The sequence below is a fragment of the Bidens hawaiensis genome, unplaced genomic scaffold, assembly GCF_021521415.1.
Source record: "Bidens hawaiensis isolate Kalapana, Puna unplaced genomic scaffold, B.hawaiensis_p1.1 tig00002977_1, whole genome shotgun sequence".
Lineage (NCBI taxonomy): Eukaryota > Viridiplantae > Streptophyta > Magnoliopsida > Asterales > Asteraceae > Bidens > Bidens hawaiensis.
Window position 1 is genome coordinate 859,472 of NW_027491160.1, and position 14,771 is coordinate 874,242.

General features: G+C 33.5%; 1 pseudogene; it reads left to right on the plus strand.

Annotated features, from left to right (window-relative positions):
• Positions 1-1,959: 1,959 nt before the first annotated feature.
• On the plus strand, positions 1,960-3,414 carry LOC143621806 (epi-neemfruitin B 7-O-acetyltransferse L7AT pseudogene; annotated as a pseudogene).
• The last annotated feature ends 11,357 nt before the right edge of the window (positions 3,415-14,771 follow it).

A 14,771-nucleotide genomic window follows, 5' to 3' on the forward strand; every position in this document is an offset into this window, starting at 1 on the left:
CAAATGCGATTGCGATTGACACACAAATGAGATTGTGATTTGTGTTTCAAATGCGATTGCGATTTAGTCCCAATGAAATTGCGGATTCAGATACAAATGTGAATCCGAATGCGATTGCGAATCAGATGCGAATCTGAATGTAATTGCGAATCAGATGCGAGCGAAATCTGAATGCGATTGCGATCGTATAGCTGACACTACAAATTCGTAGAACACGCTGTTTAAGCACGAATATTCACAAAAACAACTTTTATGGCTGAAACAAAGCAACAAACACTTGAAATACTCCTTAGAACATTCAAACACACTCGTCAAACACTAAACAAGACCAAAATCCAATGTCATGACCCAAGAACCTCAACTAGTATGGCCGAAAGCGCTGATACCAATTGTAGCTCCTTATAATGGATCTCACAACTTGTTCTCGGATCAATCCTTATTATTGGCTAGCGGAAATCACTGACAACAAACAAGGATCTCGGATCTTGAGTGTTTATTATTTGCTATTTTAGATAAATAAGAGTTGGTGGAAGAATAAGGTTAAAGAGAGAGTAGATTTTGAATTTGCAAAAGGTTACATGTGCATGCCATGTTTCCACTATTTATAGTGGAATAGGCTTCAATTTCATGTACATGCTTCTTCCATTCATTGGCCCAATAGGCTTTATTCACACAAGAACTCAGGCCCAAACATACAAAAGACGAAACAAAAACATATAAAATACAACGATAATAAAGCTAACAAATACAAAAGACTTAAACATATGAAATTGGCTCTATAAGTTTTGATGGATCTAATGTGGGTGTTCATGCAACAAATATTCAGGTGAACATTTTCACATGTGGGGGAATCGCTATCGGGTTGTGTATTTCACACAATATCCTTGATGGGGCTGCACTCTATACTTTTCTGAAAGGATGGGCTAACATGGCTTGTGGAGATCACGTCATTTACCCAAACTTAAATGCATCATCAATTTTCCCTGCAAAATGCTTGTGGCTTAAAGACATACCAATGGGGTTTTTTCACTCATTTTTTAAGCATGGAAAGTGTAGCACAAAAAGATTTGTTTTTGATTCGAATGCCATAGCCAAACTAAAAGCTGAGGCAACAAGAAATGGAGTGCAACAACCTTCAAGAGTTGAGGTGGTGTCAGCTATGATATGGAAGTGTGCACTTGCTGCATCTGAACAAGCATGTGGTTTTCAGAACACTTCTCTTTTAGCCCATGCTGTAAATCATCGCAGAAAACTCACAACAAAATCTCCAAAAGACTTCATCGGTAACCTGATTTGGCTCTCAACTACATTGTGCCAAGCTACCGAAGAGACCACTTTGCATGCTCTGGTGAAAAAAGTGCATGAGAAGGCCTTGCAAAAGTAGATGTTGAGTTTGTGACCAAAGCACAAGGTGATGAAGGGCGCATTGCAATGAAGAAATTGCTTGGAGAAAATGGAGATATTGGGTCATTTGTCCAATTACTAATTTAGTTAAAAAAATAAGTCATTTGTCCAATTACTAATTTAGTGAGATAAATATTTGCCCACATGAAACTATCTAAAACTCAAACTCTCAAGAAAATATATATTGTTTAAAACAAACTGAAAATGATTCTAGAAATTTAAAGTGCAAAGATGATGTTGCAGTAGTATTTCTTTTTTACTCCATGATAAACCTTTAAACAGTTAGTCCGATTATTATAAAAAACATACACCATGTGATCATACAATATTATTCATTCGGAAATAACTAGCATACCAATGCATTATATATTGATAAGAATCCTGATGATAAAACTTCAAATCTAATTTTTACAATAAAATATTTGATTATGAATCTCGCGCAGCAGCTGCATGCACAAGATATCCAAGCTATAAAAGGGCCTTCAGAGGGCTGCAATAAACATCCTTTCTACACTTATCTTCCACATATATATATAGTAATAACCATTTAATTTCCGGTATGGAAGTGGAAGTCATATCCAAAGAGAACATTAAACCATCTTCCCCAACACCACCTCACTTGAAAACATTCAATCTTTCTGTCCTAGATCAATTCTTTACCATTCCTTACATACCAATCATCTTGTACTACCCTAATCACAATGGCGACAACGCCTTCCAGGCACTAGAAAGATCAGCACTTCTAAAGAACTCATTGAGTAAAACCTTGACTCAGTTTTACCCACTTGCTGGAACAACACGGGATCATCTCTCGATTGATTGTAATGATGTTGGTGCTAATTATGTCTTAGCTTTGGTTCACGGTCGCTGTGACGACTTTTTGCGTCAACCTGACCACCGCCTGCTCACGAGGTTCTTACCAGTTGAACCTAGTTTTGATGGATCTAATGTGGGTGTTCATGTAACAAATATTCAGGTGAACATTTTCACATGTGGGGGAATCGCTATTGGGTTGTGTATTTCACACAATATCCTTGATGGGGCTGCACTCTATACTTTTCTGAAAGGATGGGCTAACATGGCTTGTGGAGAACAAGTCATTTACCCAAACTTAACTGCGTCCTCAATTTTCCCTGCAAAAAGCTTGTGGCTTAGAGACATATCAATGGGGGTTTTTTACTCATTTTTAAAGCACGGCAAGTGTAGCACAAAAAGATTTGTTTTTGATTCGGATGCCATAGACAAACTAAAAGCTGAGGCAACAAGAAATGGAGTTAAACACCCATCAAGAGTTGAGGTGATATCTGCTTTGATATGGAAGTGTGCACTTGCTGCATCTAAAGAAGCACGTGGTTTTCAGAATACTTCTCTTTTAACCCATGCTGTAAATCTTCGCAGAAAACTTGCAACAGAATCCAGTAAAGACTTCATCAGTTGCCTGGTTTGGAACTCGACCGCACTGTACCAAGCTAGCGAAGAGACCACTTTGCATGCTTTGGTGAAAAAAGTACGTGAAGGCATTGCGAAAGTAGATGTTGAGTTTGTGAACAAAGCACAAGGTGACGAAGGGCACATTGCAATGAAGAAATTGCTTGGAGAAAATGGAGATATAGGGTCAATAGGGCCGATAGACATCTATAGTTTCACAAGTTGGTGTAACATGGGTTACTATGATATTGATTTTGGTTGGGGAAAGCCGGGTTGGGTGACTGGTGTTGCAGGCGAAGGTGAGCATGTGTTCATGAATCTTGTGACCCTAATGGATACAAAATGCTATGGAGGTATTGAGGCATGGGTGAATTTGGATGAAGAAGAAATGAAGATTCTACAATGCAACCAAGAGCTACTAACATATGCTTCAGTTGATCCAAGTGTGCTACCAAATGATGAAGTTGAAGATTCAGTAAAACACCCTTAATGGTCCTTTATATGTAATAATTAAATATAATATAATAATATGGGACTATCTTGATAGTTTCAATCTGAATGAAATGTTTCTTCATGATTAAATATGTGAGCATTTTCTTTATAATCATAAGGGGTTATCTTCTTAATCTTGTTGAAATGAACAATGATCGGCCAGTTAGTATATGAGTCTTTTGTGTGGGTGGGGGGTGGAATGTCTTACTTACAAACTTAGGGTTTATATAGGTTAAAGGTTAGAGAGTTATAAATATGGGTTATTTGTAATCAAGTCAGTTACAATCCAATTACCAATAACATCGGTCTCGATTCTCGCCACCGGAGCGATTACTTATTCGAAATCGATCCTATATTTCTATTTATGGACGAACCCTTTAGCTACGAGTCAGGCCTTGTACTTGGTTACGCAAGTCGGTTCATGCAATCACCATGGCCGGCTCTAGGGTGGTGCAAGCCAGACATCCGGCCGAGGCACGGCTTTTTCGGGGGCACGTTGGAACCACCGGGGAGTCTACATCGTTATGGTAGTTTGACCTTTCAATCTATTGTTGACAAAGTAGTAGAACTAAGAGAAAAAAAATGAAAAAGACAAGTCTGAAAATTTTCCGGTGACCAAAGAGCAATGTTTTAAAACCCGGTACGTACTGGTCGGTTGAATCGGTTATACAGTGAAAAGGATAAGATATATTGTGAAGATGAAATAATAATGAAAATGATTCTCTCACCTATAAGGTTATAAGCTACTATTATTTACGTATTAACATAATATTTTAATGAAAAAAGGAAATGAGTAGGATTGTAATAAATTTTAAAATAAAAATTCTATTTGATTTTGATAAAGTATTTTTATCCTTTTAACATAATAGAAAACTAAGAAATTTTTTATACTATTCATATTCGATTTTACTTTAACCATTATCTATACTTTTAACATATACAATTGAATTATTAGTTAACAATATTTATCTCATCAAAAGATTTCTTAGTTTTATTAACACGCATACACATTGTTATCTTGGAGTAGTTCTACTAACATGGTAAACAACTTGGCCGACCCTAGGTGCGAGCCAGACGTCTAGCAGAGACCCGTAATTTTCAGGGGCCAAATTTATTATATATATATTTAAAAACAAAATTATAAAATATGTATGAATCTTAATCATCTTAAATATATTGGGCCAAAACTTTTTTTTTATCCATAACATTAATCGTCATTAAAAGGTTTAACTTATATATTTCGTTATTTCGTATGTATAGGGCATATGGGCCTTTTTATTTTGCCTCGGCCTAGGCATTTAAATTCTCAAAGCCAGCCCTGGCAATCACCAACTCAATCTCATGCTAAACGGTTAAATAAATTGTCAATATCTCAGTATCTAAGTGGTTCACTCGACTCCGGTTTGATCACATAAATCCATTTTAATGCAATTATCTTTTTTACTACGTACGAGATTATATATGCATGTCAGTATTTTCTTTTATGATTTAATTTTTTTTGTAGTTGAGTTTATTGGTTTAATTTAGTATTAGAAAAACAAGACAAGACACACGTAATGCCTAATGTGGGCAGGGGCGGACCTATGTTCTTTGCACGGGGTCGGCCGACCCATCTGAAAAAATCTTTTTTAGTATTGTATATGTTTTAAAATTCCGACAGACCCCTGTAAAATTTTAACTCCAACCCCTGTGAAACTAGTAAGAATGTAAGATGAAAAGAAATGATTGAATTTGGACTCGCCGGAAATTCTCCGATATAGTGAAAGTTGCCGGAAGTTAGTGCAGGTTTTAGGAGAAGATGAAGATTAATATTTAAAAATAAATATTAAAATTTAGCATGTGGAAAAAGTAAGTACCTTACACAGTAAAATGTCATAAAGAGATATCATTACTATTGTTAGTTATATATTATTTCCATATTAAATAATTTAAATTTAATTGATAAACATACTTCTATTTCCTATATTGTATTTAATTCATTTCTATAGTGTTTATTCTTTATTTTGGCAAATGATATATTTTTTTTTCTATAGAACAAGATAAATAAAAGATTGTGTAACACGACATGGCACGGACTAAAAAATTTATTAGGCATGAATATAACGGTAAATTTCCAGTCTCATGAAAAAAAAAATAATGGCCCATAAAAGTTAAGAAAGTGAAGACAAAAAAGAAAATATTGAGATTTTTAACTAGCATTACTAAGAAGAAGAAGACTGGGTTTTTAAGTTAAGTTAAAGTGTATATAGTCACGACAAGAAGTAATATTTAGTTACTTATATTATTATATTATGTTCCATATATTTTTTTTATTATATGATATTTTGTTTGATTATCTTATTTTATATGTGTCCACGCCTGAATTGACACGGCCGGAGCAACCAAACCACCGAAAAAAATTTATACCGATTTAGCCCGACCCGAATGGCTAAACTAGACCATTTTTTTTCAAATCGGTAGTTCACTGAGTACCAACCCAAAAATATTCCGACCCCTGTGAAAAAATTTTCTAGATCCGTCACTGAATGTGGGTGACTCAAAACTACTCCAAAAATACATAAAAATAGAGAGAGTTGTCGTAGTCCTCCACTGCTTCCTTCTTTTTTCATACGATCAAACACAGAAAAACTCAGTGTCATCAAGGACTTTGAGAAAATATTTTGCAACTAGTTTTTATCGTCGTATTATATGGTTGTTTAAAATTTTCGTTTCTAATATTGTGAATGCATTTTTTTTTTTGAATTTTAGTGTATTTATTATAAGAATTTAATAATATATTCGAACCTATTTTGATTAATTTATATTGGGTTATGTTCATTTTTTAATGAAACGTTGAATGAATTATCCACTTAATTTTTATATTTATTCATTTATGTTCATTTGTTATAATTTGTATATTATTTTGTGAAACTTTTCATTTAAGTTAAACTTAAAAGAAAAAGAATCGCTAATGTAACTAAATCTATATTGAGAAATTAAATTAGGGTTTGATTACGATGTTTGTTTAACGTTTCTAATATTTATATATTTTTTTGTATTAATTTTATTTATTGTAAGGAAATTAATAATATAATTAGGGTTTGATGATGAAAGGGTTTCACAAATAAATGAGATGTTATAGCCTGTTTAAAAGCTACATGGGTTTGATGAGACTCATGACCCGCTTATTTTTTTTACTATAAAATTGTCTCATAATTATAAACATATTTTTTTTTAAATCGGATATTAATTTTTAGTATGTCCCTATTTTATAGGATTTTCATATCAAATATTTGATGAGATTAGTTTTTAATATAATGAGATGTTATAACCCGTTTAATGGCTATTTGGGTTTGGTGAGACCTATACCCATGAATTCAGGTCAAATGCAGGAGAAACCACCATTTACAAATAAAGCAATCTGGTGAATTGAGAAAAATATGGAGGTTTCGTTTATATATATTTTAGATATAATTACTACTCTAACTATACCCTAGAAAACAGAAGTGTCTTGTGACTTGCGAGTATAGACGCAAAATATGTGTTAATGTAAGCATGTCACAAAAATCTTACGCTTTTACGTGTTTAGTCTTGCGGCTGCAAACTTTATGTAAAATATGTATTTTACACTGATTATATATTATATAGCTAGAGAATAGCGAGAGAGGTTACAACTAATTTTTCCTTATGATCCTTTAACTTAGTTTTCATGGTGGTTACACAATCTCCTTCTCCCCTACGGTTTCCTCCTTTTTCTCACCACGTTCTATTATTCCCCTTTTTTATCCCCTAAAGCAAATCGGTTTTTTCATCAATTCAAGTTTGCATTACTAGAAAACTAAGCATTTGCGTTCGCCATTTCGGTCGGAAAACGGTTGCAATTGCTTTGTTGCGACCGTTTTGCAACTAAAAAATATAGTTGGAAAAACGAAGGTTGCAATTGCTCTACTGTAACAATTTTGCGACCGTTATTACATTTGTGGCCGTGCTGCAGTCGCAAATCTTACTACCGAATGCTTCCGTCACAAATTTTGCAACAGTTGCTGCCGTCGCAATTCTTCATTTGCCACCACTTTTTGCAACCAACCTGTGCCTGCTAGCTTCAAACAGTTTTGCGACCCTATTTTTGTCGCAGTGCAGTGGAACTATTCTTTTGCATATAGATTAAAAAATCAAAATTTTATATAACAAATAAAACTAAAATTTCTATCAAAGATGTTCAATACAAAGTGTTATTCGATTTCTATAAACAAATATAAAAAAATATTATTCTAGCTATACATACACTTTCTGGTAAAAAAAGAAAAACAAAACTCTGCATACGCTTTCTGGTACATGTATTCAGGAACATGAATGTAGTCCTGGATATCTGAAAATGTCGCCTTCGCTTCTGTTCCTCATGGCCCGCTTGTCAGATCCTTCTAATCGAGCAAACTGACCAAGATGCTTGTATCTTCATATAGACCATGAGGCTTTAAATCTTATATTATCCAAAAGTCAGACCTCATGCTGACTTTTAAAATTCAAAGATGTAAAACCGAACCTGAAGGGATAGAATCTGTAAGTTGTCAGATTCTCTAAAACGCAAAGATCCTTCTTGTGTTTTCATGCATTCTGTGAAGCAAGATAAGAACTTTGTTCAGCTGCAACCTGTGAAACCATCACTAAATTGCATTAGCAAAAAGAAACCGATAACTTAATCAACACATAAATAAAGATTAATCTATGTATGGCCTGTTTTGCTTTTATTCGGTGTGTTACGTACTCAATAGGTTTATTTTGTAAGTCTTGAAGAAACGGGGACCCTATAAAAGGGTCACGTTACCCATTTCTCCATACAACACTTAACACACAACAATCTTGGAAATAAAAGAACTTGTTTCCTATCTTCAATTTTTTTCTCTCTTTTGTTTATACAACTAAGATTCGAGATCCGAGTACTGTTAGTGATTTCCGCTAACTAATAACACGGATCCGAGTTAAGTTGTGAGATTCATCTAGAGGACCTACAAATGGTATCAGAGCTTTCGGCCCAACTTTTGTGATTTTCAGGTCATACTTTTTGGATTTTGATCTTAGTTTTTGTTGGATTTGAGGTTGCTTTTCGCGTTATCAACTTCTTCTACACCTTAGTTCTACACGAAAATCATCGAATCTAAGTTTTTGGTGTTTTTGAGTTTTTGTATCTGGTTAAGATTCAGTTGAAAAATTCAGATCTAGGTCGATTTATTGGTTTTTAGACTAAAGTCTTTTTGACTTTAGTGGTAGTTTTAAGTGTTATCTAGTAATATATATATATGTGTGTGTGTGTGTGTGTGTGTGTGTGTTATAATATAACAATGATTAAAACATGATTAATGTTATTTTGATCTTAAGAGCTTTTAGAAGAGTTATAAGAGAAGTAGAGAAAGATTTATATATCTTTGAAAGAGTATATATGATGGTGCATGTTTTCCATTACATTAGTGTGGTATTTATACTACAAAAGGAGTAGACAAAAATTACTATTAAGGAGACAACTAGGTAAGTAAGATTAATCTAGGCTTTGAAAATGTATTCATCCATTTGTTGTAAATTTGACCCAATTATTACAACATTCCCCCTTGGATGATGCGTTTTCAAACTTGGAGTCTAATCTTGAAGTACTGCCTCATTAAAAACCTTGCCAAAGAAAACCCGGTAGGAAAAAACCTTTAGCTAAGGGACAAAGAGTGCAGTATATAGCTCCCCCTCAAGTTGTAGGTCATTACATTGTCCGTACATGCCGCATGCCAATATCATGAATATGTTTCCTGAAAGTCGCTGTAAGGAGTGCCTTTGTGAATAGATCAGCTGAATTGTTGCTAGATTGGACATATCTTATTTCAACTTGCTTATCTTTGATGAGGTCTTGAGTATATGAGAAGAATCTTGGAGGTATATGTTTTGATCTGTCAGCTTTGATATACCCTTATTTCATTTGTGAGACACATCCTGAATTGTCTTCATAGATTGGTGTTGGACTTGCATCTTTCTCTAGTCCACAAGAGGTTACTATGAGTTGTGTCATAAATCTTAACCAAACACGCTGTCTATAAGCTTCATGTAGTGCAATGAATTCAGCATGATTTAAGGACGTTGCAACAAGTGTTTGTTTCTGAGAGCGCCATGAAATTGCAATTCCTCCATTCTTAAACACGTATCCAGTTTGAGATTTTGCCTTAAGGGAATCTGATAAATAACCTGCATCTGCATAACCAACTAACCCTTCTTTTGAGTCATTAGAATAAAATAAACCTAAATCGACAGTTCCTTTTAGATACCGAAAATATGTTTAATGTCATTCCAATGTCTTTTAGTAGGGGATGAACGGAATCTTGCCAACAAATTTACTGCAAAAGAAATGTCAGGTCTCGTACAGTTAGTAAGATACATAAGCGCTCCAATTGCACTGAGGTATGGTACTTCTGGACCAAGAACCTCCTCATTTTCTTCACAAGGACGGAATGGATGATTGTTGACATTGAGTGATCTAACAACCATTGGGGTACTTAAAGGATTTGCCTTATCCATATTGAAATGTTTTAAGAGCTTTTCAGTATAATTCGACTGGTGGACAAGGATTTCATTATTCATATGCTCAATCTGCAAATCAAGACAATATTTGGTTTTTCCAAGGTCTTTCATTTAAATTCTTTCTTTAAATGAATGATCGTTTCATGGATTTCGTTATGCGTCCCAATTATATTTAGATCATCAACATATACGGCTATGATCACAAATCCTAATGTTGTCTTCTTAATAAAAACACATGGAAAAAGAAGATAATTTATATAGCCTTTGCTTATCAGATAATCACTCAGAAGATTGTACACATCCTTCCAGATTGTTTCAACCCATATAAAGATCTTTGTAATTTGATTGAACACATTTCTTTGGGCTTTGAGCTTAATGATTTAGGAATTTCAAATCCTTCTGGAAATTTCATATAGATGTCACTATCAAGTGATCCATATAAGTAAGCTGTAACAACATCCATAAGACGTATTTCTAAATTTTTAGAAACTGCCAAGCTGAGAATACGTTTCTTCATAGTCAATTCCTGGCCTTTGAGAAAAACCTTGAGCTACAAGTCTAGCTTTATATCTTGTAACTTCATTTTTCTCATTACGTTTTCTCACAAAAAACCCATTTATATCCTACAGGATTTATTGACTTTGGTGTTATGACAATAGGTCCAAAAACCTTTTGATTGTTTAGTGAATTTAATTCAGCTTGCATGGTATCTTTCCATTTGTTCCAATCTTGTCAACTTTGACAATCATCTACAGATTTTGGTTCAGAATCATCATTTTTTTCCATGATATCACTTGCCACGGAATAAGAAAATATATCATCAATATTTTCCATTTCATCTCGATCCCACATTATATGTGTTTGACCATAGTTGATTGACAACTCTTTGTTAGAATCATTTATTTCTTCTTGAGGGAAAGCCATATCATTTACTTCTTCTTGAGGGAAGGCTTTGTCATTTTCTCTTTCTTTATGGTCAGTATCCTTATCCTTTTCAGAATCTTTTCTTTTTCGAGGATTTTTATCCTTTGAACCGATTGGCCTCCCACGTTTTAAACGTTTTTGGAATTCATGAGGTGTATTATCATGGTTTTGCTTTCTTGGAATCTCAACTCGAGCTGGAGCATTAGCAGCTGGTATATCGGATTTAGTGACCCTGTTTGTATCAGTAAATGCATCAGGTAACTAATTTGCAATTTCTTGTAGATGTATTATCTTTTGAACCTCTGTCTTACTTTGTTTTGACCTTGGATCTAGGTGTAATAATGATGGCACACACCATTATATATCACTTTCTTGCTTTTTCATTTCTCCCCCTAATGCTGGGAATATTGCCTCGTTAAAATGGCAATCAGCAAAACGTGTTGTAATACATCACCTGTTAAAGATTCAAGATATCTTATGATGGAAGATGTTTCATATCCAACATATATTCCCAACCTTTTTTGAGGACCCATTTTTGTGCGTTGTGGTGATGCAATAGGAACATACACAGCACACCAAAAAATTCTAAGGTGGGAAATGTTTGGCTCATTACCGGAAACAAGTTGAATGAGAGAGTATTTATGATTTGCACTTGGTCTCACACGAATTAATGATCCAGCATGCAGAATTGCGTGACCCCAAATAAAAACATGGAGTTTTGTCCTCATTATTAATGGTCTAGCTATCAGTTGTAGGCGTTTGATCAACGACTCAGCTAAACCATTTTGCGTGTGCACGTGAGAAACGAGGTGTTCAACAACAATCCCCATGGGCATGCAATAATCATCGAAAGCATGTGATGTAAATTCTCCCGCATTATCGAGCCTTACTCTTTTAATGGTATAATCGGGACAATGTACACGTATTTTAATAATTTGAGAAAGAAATTTTGCAAAATCGACATTACGAGTCGATAATAAAGAGACATAAGACCATCTGCTGGATGCGTCTATTAAGACCATAAAGTATCTAAATGGTCCACATTGTGGATGAATTGGTCCACATATGTCACCTTGAATTCTTTCAAGAAACATTGGTGACTCTATATCAACTTTTAATGGCGAAAGCTTTGTAATTAATTTCCTAAGAGAAAAAGATGTACATTGAGACATTTTATCTATTTTGTGGATCTTTTGATCTTTCAGTGGATGCCCATGTGTATTTTCACTGATCATTTTCATCATTGTGGATCCTAGATGGCCTAATCTGTCATGCCATAAGTTTACGATACCAGAATCACAACAGTTTTTTTTTACTGCCATATGTGCTTGAGGCACATTTATATATGTATAATGCAAACCAGAATAAAGCATTGGTAGCCTTTCCAATATATGACTTCTCTTTACAATATGTAAATATTTGTCATTATCAACAGTCCTCGACTGGGTATCATATCCATTATGATATATATTCTTAAAACTCAACAAATTTCTGGTTGATTTTGGAGAAAATAGAGCATTTTCTACTAAAAGCTTTGTACCATTCGGTAATTCTAAATTAGCTTTTCCCACTCCTTTTAATATGTCTGAAGGTTCTGATATAGTGTTAATATTTCCCTTTGTTGGTTTTAATTCGTAAAATTATTTTTGAGATTTTAAGATAGTATGTGTAGCACCACTATCAGCTATGCATAAATCAGCATCATTTGATTGATCTTTTGCTCCAATGAAATTCATTTTAATCTTCAAATATAAAGAAAAACAGTAAGTGCATATATTATACATTCCTAAATTTATTACAAGAAACTTTTATTTTTGCATGAAAGGAAAGGTAATTAAACATAGTTAAGACATAAACATGAAACGAAATACACAATTATCATTATGATTTCACAATATCACTTTCAGGGTTCAAATTCATTGATAAAATCTGAGACATTCAACTCAACATCGATATCATCAATTTTGTCGATATGATTCACTTCCTTTTCCTTTCCTCTCAGAGATGCTTCATATAATTCACATAGATGTGAAGGTGTTCGACAAGTCTTTGCCCAATGATTAGTACTTCCACATCTGAACCATGAGCCTCTATCATTCTGGGACGTACTAGCATCATTTTTAAACTTGTTTTGCTGGTTAGCGTGGTAATTATTAGCTCTTTGGCTACGACCACGACCGCGACCGTGTCTACGTCCATGATTATTATTCCATTTAAATGGGTGGTTGCAACCACTAAAATGGGTTTTAGTGAAATAGTTTCGGCCACACCCATGGCCTCGCCCACGGCCTTGTTCCCATTTACGTCCAGAATTCTTATGATTATTATTATAAGCAATATTTTCTTATGGTATGGAATGATCCTGTGGGACGAGCTTGATCGTTTTTTATTAATAGCTCATTATTTTTCTCTGCTATGATGAGATCTGTATTCAGATCAGAGTATGTTTGAAAATTTTGCAACCGTAATTGTTGTTGCCAAATTATATTTGATGCATGAAAAGTAGAGTAAGTTTTTTCTAACTTATCTGCCTCAGACATCATTTGTCCACAAAATTCAAGCCTTGAACGTATATTTAATAGAGCAGATGTGTAATCATTCATTTTTTTAAAATCTTGGAACCTTAGATTGTTCCATTCAGCTCTAGCAGTAAGGAGTAATGAACCCCTTTGATGATCAAATCTGCTTTTTAATTCTTTCCATAAAACACTCGGATTATCACAATTAAATACTCCAAGTGAAGTATTTCATCAATGTGTTTATGAATAAAGACATCAGTTTTTGCTCTATTGTGGTCATCCAATGTGTTATTTTTACTAATTGCATCTAACACATCCATTGATTTGAGGTGTCTTTTGACATTTGTTATACATGACATATAGTTCTCTCCAGAACTTTTGAGAGCCAAAAATTCAAGTTTTGCAATATTCGTCATTTTATTACTAAACACAAATTAGATAAATATTATGATTACATACTTATTAAAATTGAAAGAAAATACAAAGGTATAGCAATAAGTAGATAAAGGAAAAAGAAAAAATCAAACTCCTTAGGTGGGAGATTACATATTAAGAACAATAAGATTATCATCATTTTGGTGGCTAACATCAAAACTGGGTGAAACATCTTTCAAAAATATTATCTTGGGTATTCCTGAGAAGAATATTTTTGTATTTGTGAAAAGATTGAGATTGATAATTGGTTATTTATAGTGAAAAATTTATAACCGTTTTATAACATATATATATATATAAGGGATGGTTCATGCGAAAAGTGATGTTATAACGAGAAGTCGATCTCAACCATTGATTATCTCTGATTTGTTCAATGCATTAATTCCTCTAATTACTCCTAAAATATTCTCTACATGAATTCTTGTAGAAAGTTACAAATTTGAATTATCTTTTACCTATATATAAAAAAATGTTTATGTAGTTGAACATATGTAGTTGAATTGTATTAAATTGATCACATACACAAGTAACATAATAATCTACATATAGCTCATATTAAATTATGCTAATTGTTAGTTATTTTTATTTCTATCAAAATGTAACTCGTACTTACCAACACAGCTTATTTTCTCCTATACTAATTTTGTTTCTTTTACTTTTCACCAAAACATAACTCATATTTACCTAAACATATATCGTATTCACCTACACAGCTTGCTAGTTCATTTTATTTTCATCTACATTTAAAAAATGTTCATCTACGCATAGCTCATATTTGCCTACACATAAAAGTTAGATTATAAAATAATTAAAATTATAAAAAAAACATGATGTGTTCCTACATTGTGAATATTTTACAAGTTTAGATTAATACTATTTACTGTATGTGATATCATGAACAATGTTTGTTTGTGTAGGTTAATATTCTGATATGTGTAGGTAAATACAAATGGGTAGGCTATAACATGAAGTAAATTTGTATATGTAGATTATTATTGCGATTTGTGTAGGTTAACATGAACTAGTTATGTGCAT